Raw genomic sequence first — 14,693 nt, 5'->3', positions numbered from 1 at the left:
GGTGCACGCCCCCTGGGGCACGCAGGAGAGCGCGTTCTGGGAGGACGTCATATGACGTCCACTCAGAACTGGCCGGCCGCAGTTTAGCCGCCATTCGGCTATCTGCGGTCGGCAACTAGTTAAATAGTATTCAGGTGTTGTTTATCTAATTGACCAATGAGAAGGTGGGCGGTTCTATATGAGCTCTTGCCACTCACTGCTGATCACACCCTCGGACGAAGTTGTGTGACGAAATGCGTTAGGGCGTGATCAAGCAGTGACATCATCACGAACTTCGTGTCACGTGTCTGGACCACGTGACTGCAACAATGCCATCTTTGCAGGCTGGTGAGATGCCACTGTAGGAGCAGGGAGCACTGAGATAAGAAAGATTGCTGTGAAAGATTTTAAACCAAATGCTTATTTTGTACTGACATAATGTGAGTGCGGTTTTATGGGGGTTGCTTGGAAATAAATAGTTTCAAACGTTATTATACTATTGCGAGTGTTGTTTATTTATTCTATTCACATGTGATCTGTGGAGTATATGGGATCTTTCAGCTGGAGAGAGCTAAGCTGTGGAGTGTATCACAATCATTGAGTGTACAAAGACATGCTGATTTTTCACCAGTATCTGGTGAGTTTGCATTTTGATGGGGTGTTGAGCACTGGAGTATATATCGGTGAAGGACGATTCTTTAACTTTTGATTGAAGATCATATATATTATTGATATGTGGACTTTATTGAATGGACTTTAAGAGGATCCAACGAATGAATATTTATTTATTTAATTATTTTTTTTACACACACATTTTTTTTGGTGGTGGTATTAATTTAATAGTATGTTTAATATTTATTTATTTTTGTGAGCACTATTATTTGTGGTCATATTATATTAATTATTATATTTTATTTTCACACATTGGTTGATATTCTCTTACGGCTGAGTAAATTTTGAGATGCAAGCTTTCAGAAATCCTCAGTTCTCTTTATTGGGCATGATTCCATAAAATTACTCAGAAATCATATTTCTATATGTGCACAAATACAGTAGGCATCAAAGACCACCATGTCTGACAAAGAGAACAGTGTGTTTTTTCCAATGCTGCCTTCTGAAATATACTTCCAAATGTTTCACCTACATTTTTAATTTTCTCTTGCTATCTGACTAACACAATACATTTCAACAATTCATTGGAAATCTCAAGACCCCCCCCCACCTTGAACCAATGTGATTCCCATGTATAGGGTAATGTACGAGGCCTGAGGCTGCCCCAAAAGATTTGACAAGCTTTGGTTCCCCTGGCTGGAAACACAATCCACAATACTGGCTTACCTTATATACTGTCTGTTTATAATAATGTCTGTTCACAAATAATACTCTGCGGAGTAATAAGTAAAATATAATACTGCTGTCAATATCGTGTTATGATTATCCATTATATCTATTTATAGTGTGCACATTCTGGCTCATCTGATATTTATTTGGGTTGCCACAAGGAATAAACATTGCTGATGACTGTGTGTATGTTTATTATACAATTAAACATATGTTCAACTGTTGATTTATTGTATGGAAATACTTTAGGCCCCACACTGACAGTCCAATTGTGTCCACCTGTCAGTTTGTTAGCCAGACCTGATCGGATCATCCATAGACCTCTATGGACCGGCGGATGTCAGTGCACAAGTATCCACTGACACCCGCTGGCATCCGATCCCATCCTGTACACCAAAAATAGACAGATGGGGATCCATTCCCCATCTATCCGGCGGATCGGTTGGGTGGAAACGGATGGGTGGTGCGTTTCCATCCAATCGCCCCATAGGAAAAAGTAGCAGTGGAGCGAACACAGACCTGTCATCTGCTTGCTCAGCAGGGATAAGTGGAGAGATTTCCCACTGAGCAAATGGATCCGCTGGCAGGTCCACCCCATCTGAAAGGGGCCTTAATGAGTGGATACATGGTTTTCACTGTATTTTCTTGGTTTGTTCAATTGCGCAACTTTTTTTTTGCCTATGAAAGAATCAATAACAAATTTCCCTGAAAAATAACACAATACAATTCTTTTCTACTTTGAAGCTACTTGTCACAGGTACAAGAAAAGAGAAAGAAAAAAGGATAAATAAGAAAGTTGCGATTTTAAAAATGCCTCCAATATGCTGGCCAATAAATGCAAGAAAATGATTTCTCCTATACACACACGTGAAAACACCAAGGTTGCCCTCATTGCCAGCTTGCAGGTTTGAAAGAGACCCAACACTGACAGTCAGAAAACTCTATTTTCCAGTAGATTGCAGGCTAGTATGCAGGTGTTTTCAAACACACATGCGGCTTAAAGCAGAACGAAACCCTCCTATCCTTTACAACCAAGGAAGCTGCCATCTTTAGCTACTGTTTGATCTGCAGTTGCCATGGTTTTGCACATGTGATCAGCTATAATACAAGTCATTTTATGGCTTGACAGTTCAGTTGAAAACTAACATAAGCACATGAGTAACTTTAACAGTTCTGACGCAAGGAATCCACTGAATGTATCTGTTTTGGGAAACAGTTAAATTGGTTGTAAACCCTTACATATAGCCAGTGAAGTGACTGGCCTCAGTTGATACACAGAGATTAAACAAATCCTCCTACATAAGGTGTTCCTGTTTATCTGCAGTCTTCTCTTCTCTACATCAGTTTAAAATCCAGAATTTATAAAGCTTGTCTGAGCTTTCAGAAAACAGGGGGCAGATAGCTGAAATACACACTGCAGCGCTCAGTGAGCAAAGCTCTGAGAGCTGATTGGAGGGAAGGGACACCCCCCCCCCCCTTCACACAGCACACAGGAGCAGAGTTGAAGCTGTCAACCACAGACTGTGCATTGGGGATCCTTTCCCTGTCACCTTTTTTTCTCTTGGCATCAGGAAAACTTGTCAGGAGTGATTCATGTTGATAGTAGAGGAATGAAACAGCAGACAGAAATAACACTTAGTGCTCTTAATGCTTGAGACAAGTACACACTATAGAGGGATATGCTTTGTTCATATTTCATGTCTGAGGTTTACAACCACTTTAAATCAGTAGGTTTAGTTCCACTGTAAATGAGCTAAAATGGACATACTACAACAGGCTTTCTCTGCCTTTTCAAATTTGTATTTATTTTAGAAGAATGGAATTTGAGGTTAATTAGTGTTATATTAAATATTCCAAAAAAGGTGAGTGATCAATAACATACACAAAGGCTACAAAAGACGTGTATAGGCAAAAGCTATTTAAAAAAGGGAGAGAAATACAGAAATATTACGCAGATAGTTCTCTGCTTCAGGGTCTAGGAGAAGCAATGTGTAATATAACCTGAGTAAGCAAATGGACTACAAGAATTCATTGTAACAAGAAAGTATTACATTTCAGACATCAAACATTATACTCTTCAATAAGAAAATAGTTGTTTGTTTTCCTCCTGTCTCTAGTCAGCTAGAGGTGGTCAGATGCAGGGTTCAGCAAACTGCAGAGATTTGGATGCTGAACCCGAACCCCATTGAAATGAATAAGAACTGAATCTGTTAAACCAAAAATGGTAATTTACTTGGCTAATAGGCAAAGCTTGTCAAATATAGCATGGGGGAGGGGGGTTGGCTTAGCCATGGGGAACATGTACCAGTGCAAAAAAGTATAGATACTTACAAATGAAACTGGTTTTAATTTGCCACAAATTACATTTCCTTTCTGGCTTCTATTTAAAAGAATGGCACACAGACCCCTCAAAAGGTCCTGCAAAATATTTAGTGAACCTTTGGAGGGGTCTCTGTGTGTGTGTTTTTTAATAGCAGCTGACAATTAAATGCAATTTGTTAGCAGTTTTTTTTTGTTACTATCACATTTTCTGCAGCAACTCCTACAGCCGGCCAGCATGCCAACCAGGCTGCATACCCTCAATATAAGGAGAAACCTTGCCAGGGGGGACACAATGGCAAAACGCTTAATGCCCATGTTAATGAGGACAATGGTCTCTTCCTCACAACCCTGGCCAATGCTGGTGTGGGGCTTTGGGTGGGGCTTGAAAAATAAGGTAGCCCCCAGATACTGTCCCCCCCCCACATGAAAGAGTAAGAGGTACATAGAACCCAAAAAAGGGTAACTTAGACATTCAAATGTTTATTAAAAAAATTAAAATCCCAAAAAAGGCCCTCATTATAAATTCATCTTCAATCATAATGCCTGCCAACCCACATTTATTTAACTGCTTCCAAACCGCCCTATAGCAGAAATACTGCTACAGGGTGGCGCATGTGCGCAAATTTTACATTTCCGGGTATGAGGCGCGCATGCGCCCAACCCACGCCTCCTTTTGCGGCCACGGCTGTCAATTCACTGGGTCCCAGCCAGTGATTACCCGTCGGCGCCCAGTGAGCATTTCCGATGGGGAGGAGAACTGTGCACAACTGTCAGCTTGTGCACACTGCTTTGCATGGCTGTGCACAGCCAGTAAAACAGCATACAGCACACAGTTAACCCTTTGATCACCCTCATGCTAACCCCTTCATGCCCTGTGCCATTAGTACAGTGTCAGTGCTTTTTTTTTTAGCACTGATCACTGTATTGGTGTCACTGGGGATGTCAGTGACACCAAGTCAGTTCCCCCCAGTGTCAGAATGCCCACTGCAGTCCCGCAGTTCCACTATAAGTTGCTGATCGCTGCCATTACTAGTAAAAAATTTACATGAATTGGGATTTTTTTTAGCAAAGACATGTAACAGAATACATTTTGGCCTAAATTTATGACGAAATTAGATTTTTTACATTTTTTTACTGGACATGTTTAATAGCAAAAGGGTGATCAAATACCACCAAAAGAAAGCTCGATTTGTGGGAAAAAAGAATGTAAATTTCATGTGGGTGCAGCGTTGCATGACCGCGCAATTGTGGGTTAAAGTAACACAGCACCATTATGCAAAAAATGGCCTGGCCAGGAAGGGGGGTAAATCTTCTGGAGGGCAAGTGATTAATATTTAAAACTGGAAGAAGCCAACCACCACAAAAACTATGTTGTGCAGTATATGTTAAATGTAGGGACCCTGTCTTCAAGCCTAGCGTATTGTGCTGAGTTTCTCATTTGAGTTATTTTTTTGCCAAGTTGTCCAGGAGACCCAAAAGTGTTTAGGTTTCCCTTGGATATTATTAATTTGGATTGTGTAATGCTGTGCATACTGCCACATTTATTGCTTCGGTTTTAGATACAGATGCAAGAGGTCAGACAGTAACTTCAGGGTGAATGTTGTCCGAATCTTGTGTGAAAAAAATGTATAAATGGACTCCTTAGTGTAGCTACACAGACATGAAGGACATTTTCATTATTTCACTCATGTCTGTGCTCTTCTATGGCAGCAAAAGAACGCTGTAGGGCAACCAAGCTTAAGTTCAGCCATGAAATGTCTTAATCAAACATCCCTTATTACATCTAATGACATTGCTTATGTAATCTTGTTACATGGAAATATTGAATATTGACAATTTGCTTTCTTTCTTTTTTTTTTATACAGTATGCAACTAAATGACATAAAATAATCCATGACCCATGTAAAATACACACAAATAAACATTATATATTGTGTTAATTCAATACATGTACATTTCCCCATGTTTTATCCTTCTAAAAATGCTTCAAAAATGCTTTGAAAACTAACTGATGATCTACCACATACCAGCGTGATTCTGTCTTACTGCTTCAGCTGAATAAACAATGCCTTTGCTGCCTTAAAATCCCTACGACCATTGTCAGCTCTGCCTCCTATCCCCACCTTTCTCTGTATATTAATATTTCGGAGCCTGATGTTGAAAGCTATTTCTTGCTACAAGAACAAGGTAAAAGTAAAATGAGTGCTGGAACATTATCTAGAATGGGGAAGGTAGTAACATTTAATTAATTCCTTAATAAATCAAGTTTTTGTGTTTGTTATGATGGGTCTGCCTGGATTTCCTGGATAAACACTCACCGAACAAATCTCAGGCTTTGTAGAATTAATAAATCAAAAAAGACTGACCAGAGGGAAACCAATGACCAAAATAAATAGCACAGTATGGTCGAATTAATACAAGTTTAACATGATTGGCAATCCCTCATATCCTCACCCATATTGGACTGCAGAGTTATCCCCATTAACCTCTTACAGTGCCGCTATTAATGTTCTTTTTCTAGGTTAGTGTTGAGGCATATCTACAGCAGTAGCTTTCCCCAGGATATGAAGTACCTTGCAGATTTATATGCTGGATTAAAGAGAGATTATGGAGGGTGTATAAGGTAGTTAACTTGCAAGGGTTTGAAATTTCTCCTCTATACAGTCCACCCATTACACTATTTCAATGGAATTGTTTAAATAAATGCAAAACTGTAATTACGTTCAAACTGACACATAGACTGCCAATCTAACTTTTATCCTCTCTGAACTCATCCTCATGACTCTCTGTTCAAGGGGATTATCTCTGTGAAAAATTGTACAGGAAATGGAATTGTACAGAAAACCGGCCTTCACTATTTAAGATTATCCTACAGTCTATACCTCCCTCCATCGCAGTGATTCACAACTCCCATTGTATGTCCCCTTGTGGGAGAAAGACCTTAGTAGCTCTTGGAACGCTCAATGCTACATTTCTCAAAGCTTATTACAAAATTTTACTTTGCTGGTGTATTGTACATCAAAAACGTGATAGTTTCAAGAAGAGCTCCTTGAACCTTTGTTTTAAGTGGGTATACTAGTTCACAGGTGGGGTTTATGAATATTTTTTTTTTCAAAATGATCTGTCTTTTCATTTATATAATAAAAAATATTAAAAACTCAGTGGTGATAAAATACCACCAAAAGAATGCTCTATTTGTGTGAAAAGAATTATGAACTTCATTTGGGCGCAGTTTTGCATGACCGCACAATTACCAGTTAAAATAGAGCAGTGCCGATCAGCAAAAAATGGCCTAGTCATAAAGGGGGTAAAATCTTCCGGAGCTCAAGTGGTTAATAAACTGTTCTTTTTCTATTCCAGCTTCTGCTGGCATTGCTAGGGTGCTAGAAAGATCCCAGGTGAAGTGCACTTGCTATCACTCACCTGGGACCAGAGCCGGCGCTACAGAGGAAGCATTGGCTTATGTGGCTCCTGCTCCCCCTGCAGCTGCTTGCTTCCTCTGCTGCCAGTGCTGGCTCCATGCACTGATTCTTTGGGATGGTGGGTGGGCAACCCACAATCTGGGCTTGCCGCCGTGGCATTCCCAGAGCATAAGGTCGCAGCCCACATCAGAGGGCTCCTTGGGCCACATGTGGCTACCGGGCCATGGATTGAGCACCCCTGAATTAGACAAAGTCTCTCTATCTCTCCCTTTCCAACCCATTTGTTCCACATTTTGGTTTGATGTACACACCTGTATAAAATTTACTGTGTATCTATCAAAAAGTGCTTTACACTGCTAAAAGGGAAAAGAAGTAAAAAAAATCCCTTCCGGGTTTAGCCAATCATTTTTGTGTATTAATCTCCAAGTAACAAGAGTGTGGCAATTTTTTTTTTATAACTAGGCCCCTTAATATATTTACGTATTTGATTTCTAAATGGGAGTTACAGAATGACCATAGACTCTTGAGTCTTGAAGCAGAACTGAAAGCAATACCTTTTTTTTGTTTTGGATAGAGTACTCATGTCAGTTTTTTTTTTTGCCACCTGTCTCCTATTGGGGGGATATCTCTTCACTTCAGGTCCCATAGCCTCAATATTAAGTCAGAAGAAACTCCTTCAAAGTAAGGTAAATTCCTCATATTAGTGTTCCCATTGGAAGGTTTCCCCTTTATTTCTGTTCTGGTGACTTCTCGAAATTAAGCATTTTTTTACTTTCACTTTTGGTGATAACAGTCACCATGACAAATACAGAAGGTGAATCTCCTTAACAGGGACACAGACAGCAAAAAAAGCCTGACAGGTATTCTAATCCCTCTCCACTTCATCTAAAACTAAACAAATTGAATTTTGACTTGTAAATTTCATATCTTGGCATACAGTACGGGGCAAAGGCAAATATATTCACAGACCCTGGGGTTATAGGCTCATACCTTCAGGTGATTGGACACTAGCAAGCACATGCCCACTAGACGCCTCCCCTATAATCCTACCCCACTCCATGAATTCTCAGTTTTGTAGCAAGCAATGCAGAGTAATCAAGCAATAGAAGAAAGGGTGTCCTGTACTGTACTCCAAGTTATAGAATTTACAAACACGTCAAAATTTCTTTTTGTTTTAATCATACAGTACAGGACACAGGCAAAGACAGAGAAGGGTGGGCAACTACTAGGCAAAGAGAACTGTGCCAACAGGCTCAACAACACAACGGTCAACAAACCCAACTTCAGAATGTCGCTGCAAGAACCTTGTTGCCAAAAACTTCAGAAGATTGGATGTGCACCAGGTAAAACTTTGTTGTGGTGGTTTATGTAAGGATATATATTATTTATAAAGGGCGTGTCCCTTTCCCTTAGATGAAATATTACAGTGCCTCCAGCCGTTAAAATACGGCAAATATTTAATAAACCAATAATTTGGACACTTTGATAATTTGATCACCACTTATTATTATACCTTGAATTCTTTTAGCCAATATGATTTCGTACCATACACACAAAATTTGCCTTATAATAGATAAATATAAAAATTTATTTATGTACAAAAATTATATATATATTAACACAAAACGCAAAAGACTGGTGATAAATGAACATTGGTACACACAATCAAAAATATATCCTACCAATGTAAGACACACTAATAATGTCTCTAATTAATTACATCAATCACAAATTTTAAATGATATGATTATTTATTAAATTTATTAATAATTAATAATTTCGAATATCTCAAAGGTTATATTCTCGCACGCCGTGGCCATAGGATTGCAAGAAGTAAGCCCTTGATATGTGATACTCTGGTTATTAATATTCAATAAATTATGAAATATGGAAAAATTTATAATATGGCAATAAACAATTTTTTTAACAGTAACACAGTATCTGACTACATATATCTAACTACCCAATATTGTTATGATACACTGAGGTAATTTTATGATTCCACACAACAGAGAAAATAATTAATACAAAATCAAATAAACATCTCACCACACCTGGACGTCAGACTAGGCAACTCTCCCGTGGATTTAGCTGGCAGTGGAACGCCTTTAGACTGATATATAGGCAAGTGATAGATTCAATAGGGGAGAATGTAGGAAGTTATAAGTTTAGAGGTTTAAAGTTTTAGGAAGTTTGAAAAGATGGAAGAGTAGTTATTTCAGCAGAGATCTTCTTCAGATGTCAGGTCTTTCCATGAGGTCTTTATGAGGGTCCTTTTCTTAAAGCACATGGGCTTTTATATCCACTAGTCCATTGTTCTAAGATACCTTCCCACCAGGCTTCCTGATTGGCTAGTTGAGAAATGTGTGTACATAAGCTATTTCTCACCTGCCCGCCAGGTGGCGGTCATGTATCACAGAACAATGTGAGTATTTGAGATGACTCATACCTTGGGTGGAATCTTCAGGTAATTTCAGGAATAAAATATACGGCTCTTTCCAGATATAGCAGTGATCATACCTATGATATTCTAAATAGGGACCATGGAATATAGGTGTATATTCAGTTATTCCTACTTGAAATATCATCCTGTTTGTTTCCTGATAAGACATGTAACTAATGCTAGTTTATAATACATCTTACTTCCCATCATCTCAATACTCAAGTTAGTGATATATAGTTCCCATTGCTGAGTATTTAGTGGTGTTTAAAATCTATAACATCTTATTTATAATCTGTTTTTGTAGTATATTTTTGTCATGATATACAGTGAACTTTTAAACTTAAATGTCCTGAATTTCACCCCTTTGTTTCAGAATCAACATTTTTCTCTGTGTAGGGAAAAAACTCTCTATTTGCATGGCCCTTGTATTGGGCTCATGGTAAACAATTGTTAATGCTTTCACCCTTGGTGAACAATAGTATATGGTAATAGTTTCAGAGGTCTGTTGGTTCATCACACTCTACAAGGTTTGGGTAAGCTCTCAGACAATCAGTTTGGTTCCTCTATTGTCATGTCCAGACCTTGTATATGTTTACCTGCTTATTGAAGTCTGAATAATGGTGTTTGATCACCTGTAGAACTTCAAAATAGTATTGTCTCTAGGAGGAAAGAAAAACAATCCCTTCACCCATTCTCTCCAGTTCTTTAACTAGAATTCTTGGTGGTTCAACCAAGACAAAATTAACTCTTAACATCCGGTTATGCTGATCTGTTTGCCATATAATACTATGTCTTGATAAAAGTCATATTCTTGAGACGTGATTCAAAAGCCCACAACAAAATCCCCCTTTGTTTTTGGGGTATAGGCACGCGTAGAGGGGTGTCTGTATCGAAAAACATGAGTGGGACTTTTGGGTTAGAGTGATCGTTCGTCTTCTCCGGTGAAGGGAATGAAATTCAAAAAAAAAATTCGATAATAAAATGGCAGCGGTCATGCTGGTTGTTCCTCAACTTGACTCGGCGTCTTTAGATGGACACTTCCGATGACGATCCTGGTCTTGTGATGAGGCCGGCCTGGCCTGGCACATCCACCTTGGGGTCCATGGGTCCTCCGCACGACAGGTCTCTTAGACGGTCTCCTAGGCGGGTCTTTTCCTCTGGACTGGCCCTTGGTGGCCTGGGACATCAGGTTATCGTCTCCGGATCGATCTCTGGCATCTGGTCTTTCCCACAGGACATTATAGCTTCCTTCTAGGGTCCGGTCATTGACACCTCCGATCGCCGGTCTGGTCATAGTCTGGGCCTTCCTTTCTAAATTATTAAAATGAACAGTTTAAGTATGGGATATACATAAAATTATGTTACTGGATCCTGTAAGGCAAAAGATGAATTATATGTTTAAAGGAAATTTAATAATGATCTCAATATCTCCAGATAGGAATTGGTGGGTTCAGTCTTCCAACAACTGCAATTGAGACTTCGGATGGCAAGCACGTAATTGATTGATGTGCACCCATCTATCACTGATTTCACCATACCGGGTAACCTGCAATTTATATGCGACCGGAGAGATTTTATCAATGATAGAGAACGGACCTTTCCAAGATGGAAGGAATTTCCGTTCCTTGATCTGGTCTCTTGCAAAGTTGTATAGATAGACCTTGTCACCAATCTCATATTCCTTCTTGGAGGTTTTGAGATCATAGTATGTCTTAGCACTAGTTGCAGCTCTTTCCAAATTTCGCTGGGCAAAGGCAAAAGCATATTGCAGATGTTTACGTAAATCCTCTATGTACTGGTGTGTGGTGGTAGCATTGATCAAATTTTGATCTGTAGTGCGATACAATAAGTGCTGGGGCAGTACCATCCGTCTACCTGTCATCAGTTCAAAAGATGACATTTTTGTAACTGTATTCGGAGTAGCCCTCAACGCCATCAGGACCAGTGGCAGTTTGACATCCCAATCTTTGCCTGTTTCCTTAACAAATTTCTTAAGGACATTAACGATGGTCTGATTGTATCGTTCTACACCACCACTAGAGGCTGGCCGATAGGCGATATGCAATTTCCTTTTAACCCCTAAAATTTTCCACAATTTGGCCATCACTTCGCTAGTGAAGTGCGATCCTCTATCAGACTCTATCCTCTGAGGTAAACCAAAACGTGAAAATACATGATTTATTAGCAATGCAGCACATGTCTCGGAGCTGTTATTTGGTGCTGGTATACATTCGACATACTTGGTGAATAAACATGTAACTGTTAACATATACCGATTTCCTCGTGAAGATTTTGTTACTGGCCCAATAAAATCCATTTGAAGGTCTGACCAAGGCATACATATCCCCCTCTTCTGGAGAGGTGCTCTGTGAGTTGGCTTGGTAGGTTGAAATTGGGGACATATTAGGCAACCTTGGCAGTACTCCTTCACATCACGTAACATATGAGGCCAGTAGGCATAATCCCGCAGGATCTCATACGTGATCTTTTCCCCACGATGACCGGAAGTGGGAGCATCATGGGCATGCTGTAGCATCAAACCTCTAAATTTAAGTGGGACGACCCATTGTTGTACGCCACCCTTTGAGGTTCGTATCAACAATCCCTGGTATAAAGAGAATTGGGATTTGGATTTCATTAAGATACGTAAATCCTCCTTCCCACTACATACTTCCTTATTTATGGGATTTTGGTTGGGATCTTCTATATGACTATAAAACAAGCCAATTATTGGGTCTTCTTTTTGGGCAGTAATTAAATCCTCACTAGGAGAATCGTGACTCCACTGTAATGCATTCGGATCACCAGCTGTTCTGGCCTGTTGCCTGGTGACAGCTTCAACCTGTACGGTACCTAAAAATTGATCAATGTCTAACAGTTCACCGGTGATTGCCCCTTCCTTGGCTAGAGAATCGGCCAGATCGTTCCCTTCCTTCTCGGCACCTAGAACCTTGGAGTGGCCTTTGGTCTTCTTGAAGTGCAGGGTGATGTCATTGGACCTTACCAGTTCATCGATGTGACAAAAGAGCTTACCATGTTTCACGGGTTTGTGATTACTCTTGTTCATGTTGTTTCGCTTCCACCTAGGGAAATACTCTACAAAACTATTCCTGACATAATTGGAATCGGTTATGATGGCACACTCTTTGATGTTGAACTCTATAGCCATCTCAACTGCTCTAAGAATTGCAGTAAGTTCAGCAACCTGACTGCTTTTTGGTCCAAGTTTGTATCCCACAGAAATTGGGGTGACACCTTGGGTCCAAACGATTCCAATACCTGCCACTAGTTGGAGCTGTTCCCCATCCTTGTGATGAAAAGCACAACCATCCACATATACACACGGCAGCTGTTTACAGTATTCTTCATCGTAAACCTTGTAGGGAGAGAACAGTTGTTCTTCCAGAAAGTCAGTGTCCGGGCTCTCCATAGCAGGCGTAGTTGTGGAACAATCATGGAGCTCGGCTAGGCCCTGGGCTACTGGACTTTCCTTGTTCTGTTTGTACCGAATTTCAAGAGGCCACCCTTGCAAAGACAAAGTCCACGCAGTGATGCGGCTATTAGACACATTTCCTCCCTTGATACGTTCACTCTTTAAATACTGTAAAGGCTGGTGTGCCGTTTCAACAATGATTCTCTCTCCCTGAATGTAACTGCGAAAATTCTGTAATGCCCACACGGTGGACAATAGAGCTTTTTCACAGTCACTGAACTTTACTTCAACCGGGGACAAAGTTTTACTGGCATAGGCAATCACCTTACTGACATTATCACGTTTCTGGTAAAGAACAGAACTCATACTTACCTGCGTAAACCCTGTCTCTAGATAGAAATTTTTACCCCCTTCGGGATATCCGAGACACGGAGCTTGTGTGAGACGTTCCTTTAATTCCTTCATGGCGTCCTCCTGTTTCTTACCCCACGACCATTCGACATCCTTCTTCAGTAGGTGAAGCAACGGCTTGCTTATCTCGGCGTAATTATCAATAAACTTACGCGAGTAGTTCACCATACCTAGGAATGATCTCAATTCTTTAAGGTTAGTAGGGACTTTACAGTTCAGAACCGCCTCAACCTTCTTCTTTTGTGGGTTCAAACCTTCAGCAGTAACTTCATGGCCTAGGAAGTTTACCTTCGTGCGACACCACTGGGCTTTTTGTAAGGACAGTTTTACTCCTGCTGCTTTTAATTGGCCCAGGACATGCCGAAGTTCTGTAATGTGTTTGGCCATATCAGTACTTTTGATCAGGATATCGTCCACATATGCCAACGTCCCCCTTTCGAAGGCGTCTGGCATGGCCTTGTGCATGAACACAGCAAATTCATGTCCGGAATTTATGAATCCGAAAGGCATTCTCACCCAACAATATTGTCGATTCCCAAAACTGAAGGCCAGTTTGTATTGGTCTTCCTCACTCACCTTTATGGTCCAATACCCCTGTGCACAATCCAAGGCTGTGAAAACTTGGGATCCTTGGAGCTGGGCTAGACACTGGTCTATGTATGGGACAGGCCATCATGACATGTACACACGCTTGTTTAGCTGATGGAGGTCAGCGCACAAACGCCATTGTCCATTGGGTTTTAATATACCCAGGATCGGGTGGTTGTAGGAGCTGTGGATGGGCCTAATTATACCCCTTTCATGTAACTTCCTGATAATCTCAGCTAGAGATTCATAGGAAGCTAATGGTAACCTATACTGTCTTACGAATACTGGTGGGGCATCTGGATCTGTTTGGATCCTAGCGATGTGTAGGTCAGTAGTCCCACAATCGTAAGAATCCTTGGCAAAGATCTCTTGGAATTCAAGGAGAAGCTCTCGGAGCAATTGTCGGTCGAGATCACTGGCACACGCGTCGGCGAGGGCCACCATCTCTTCCACTAACTCCTTGAATCCAGGAAAGCTTTCCGGCTGACCTATCTCATATGCCTCTTCAAGTTTTGTGGTGAGGTCATTGGGTATGTGATGTGTGTGTGTGTTCTCTTGCCATCCAGGTTCTTTGGGGTACTCTTGTTCTTTGATTGGGTGATCAAAGACAATTGATGTCTCTTCGATTCGACAGGTGCCATCTTTAGAATCGAATGGATAAATGGACTCTATGGTGAAAATACCCTCTGGTAGTGAATGGAATGTTTGTTCAATTAATTGTTCCTCCGACAAATATTCATCGGGGATGAGTCCA

Source organism: Staurois parvus, unplaced genomic scaffold, assembly GCF_062004578.1.
Source record: "Staurois parvus isolate SC_StPar_1 unplaced genomic scaffold, SC_StPar_1.0 ptg000011l, whole genome shotgun sequence".
NCBI lineage: Eukaryota > Metazoa > Chordata > Amphibia > Anura > Ranidae > Staurois > Staurois parvus.
This window is presented reverse-complemented; position numbering follows the sequence as displayed.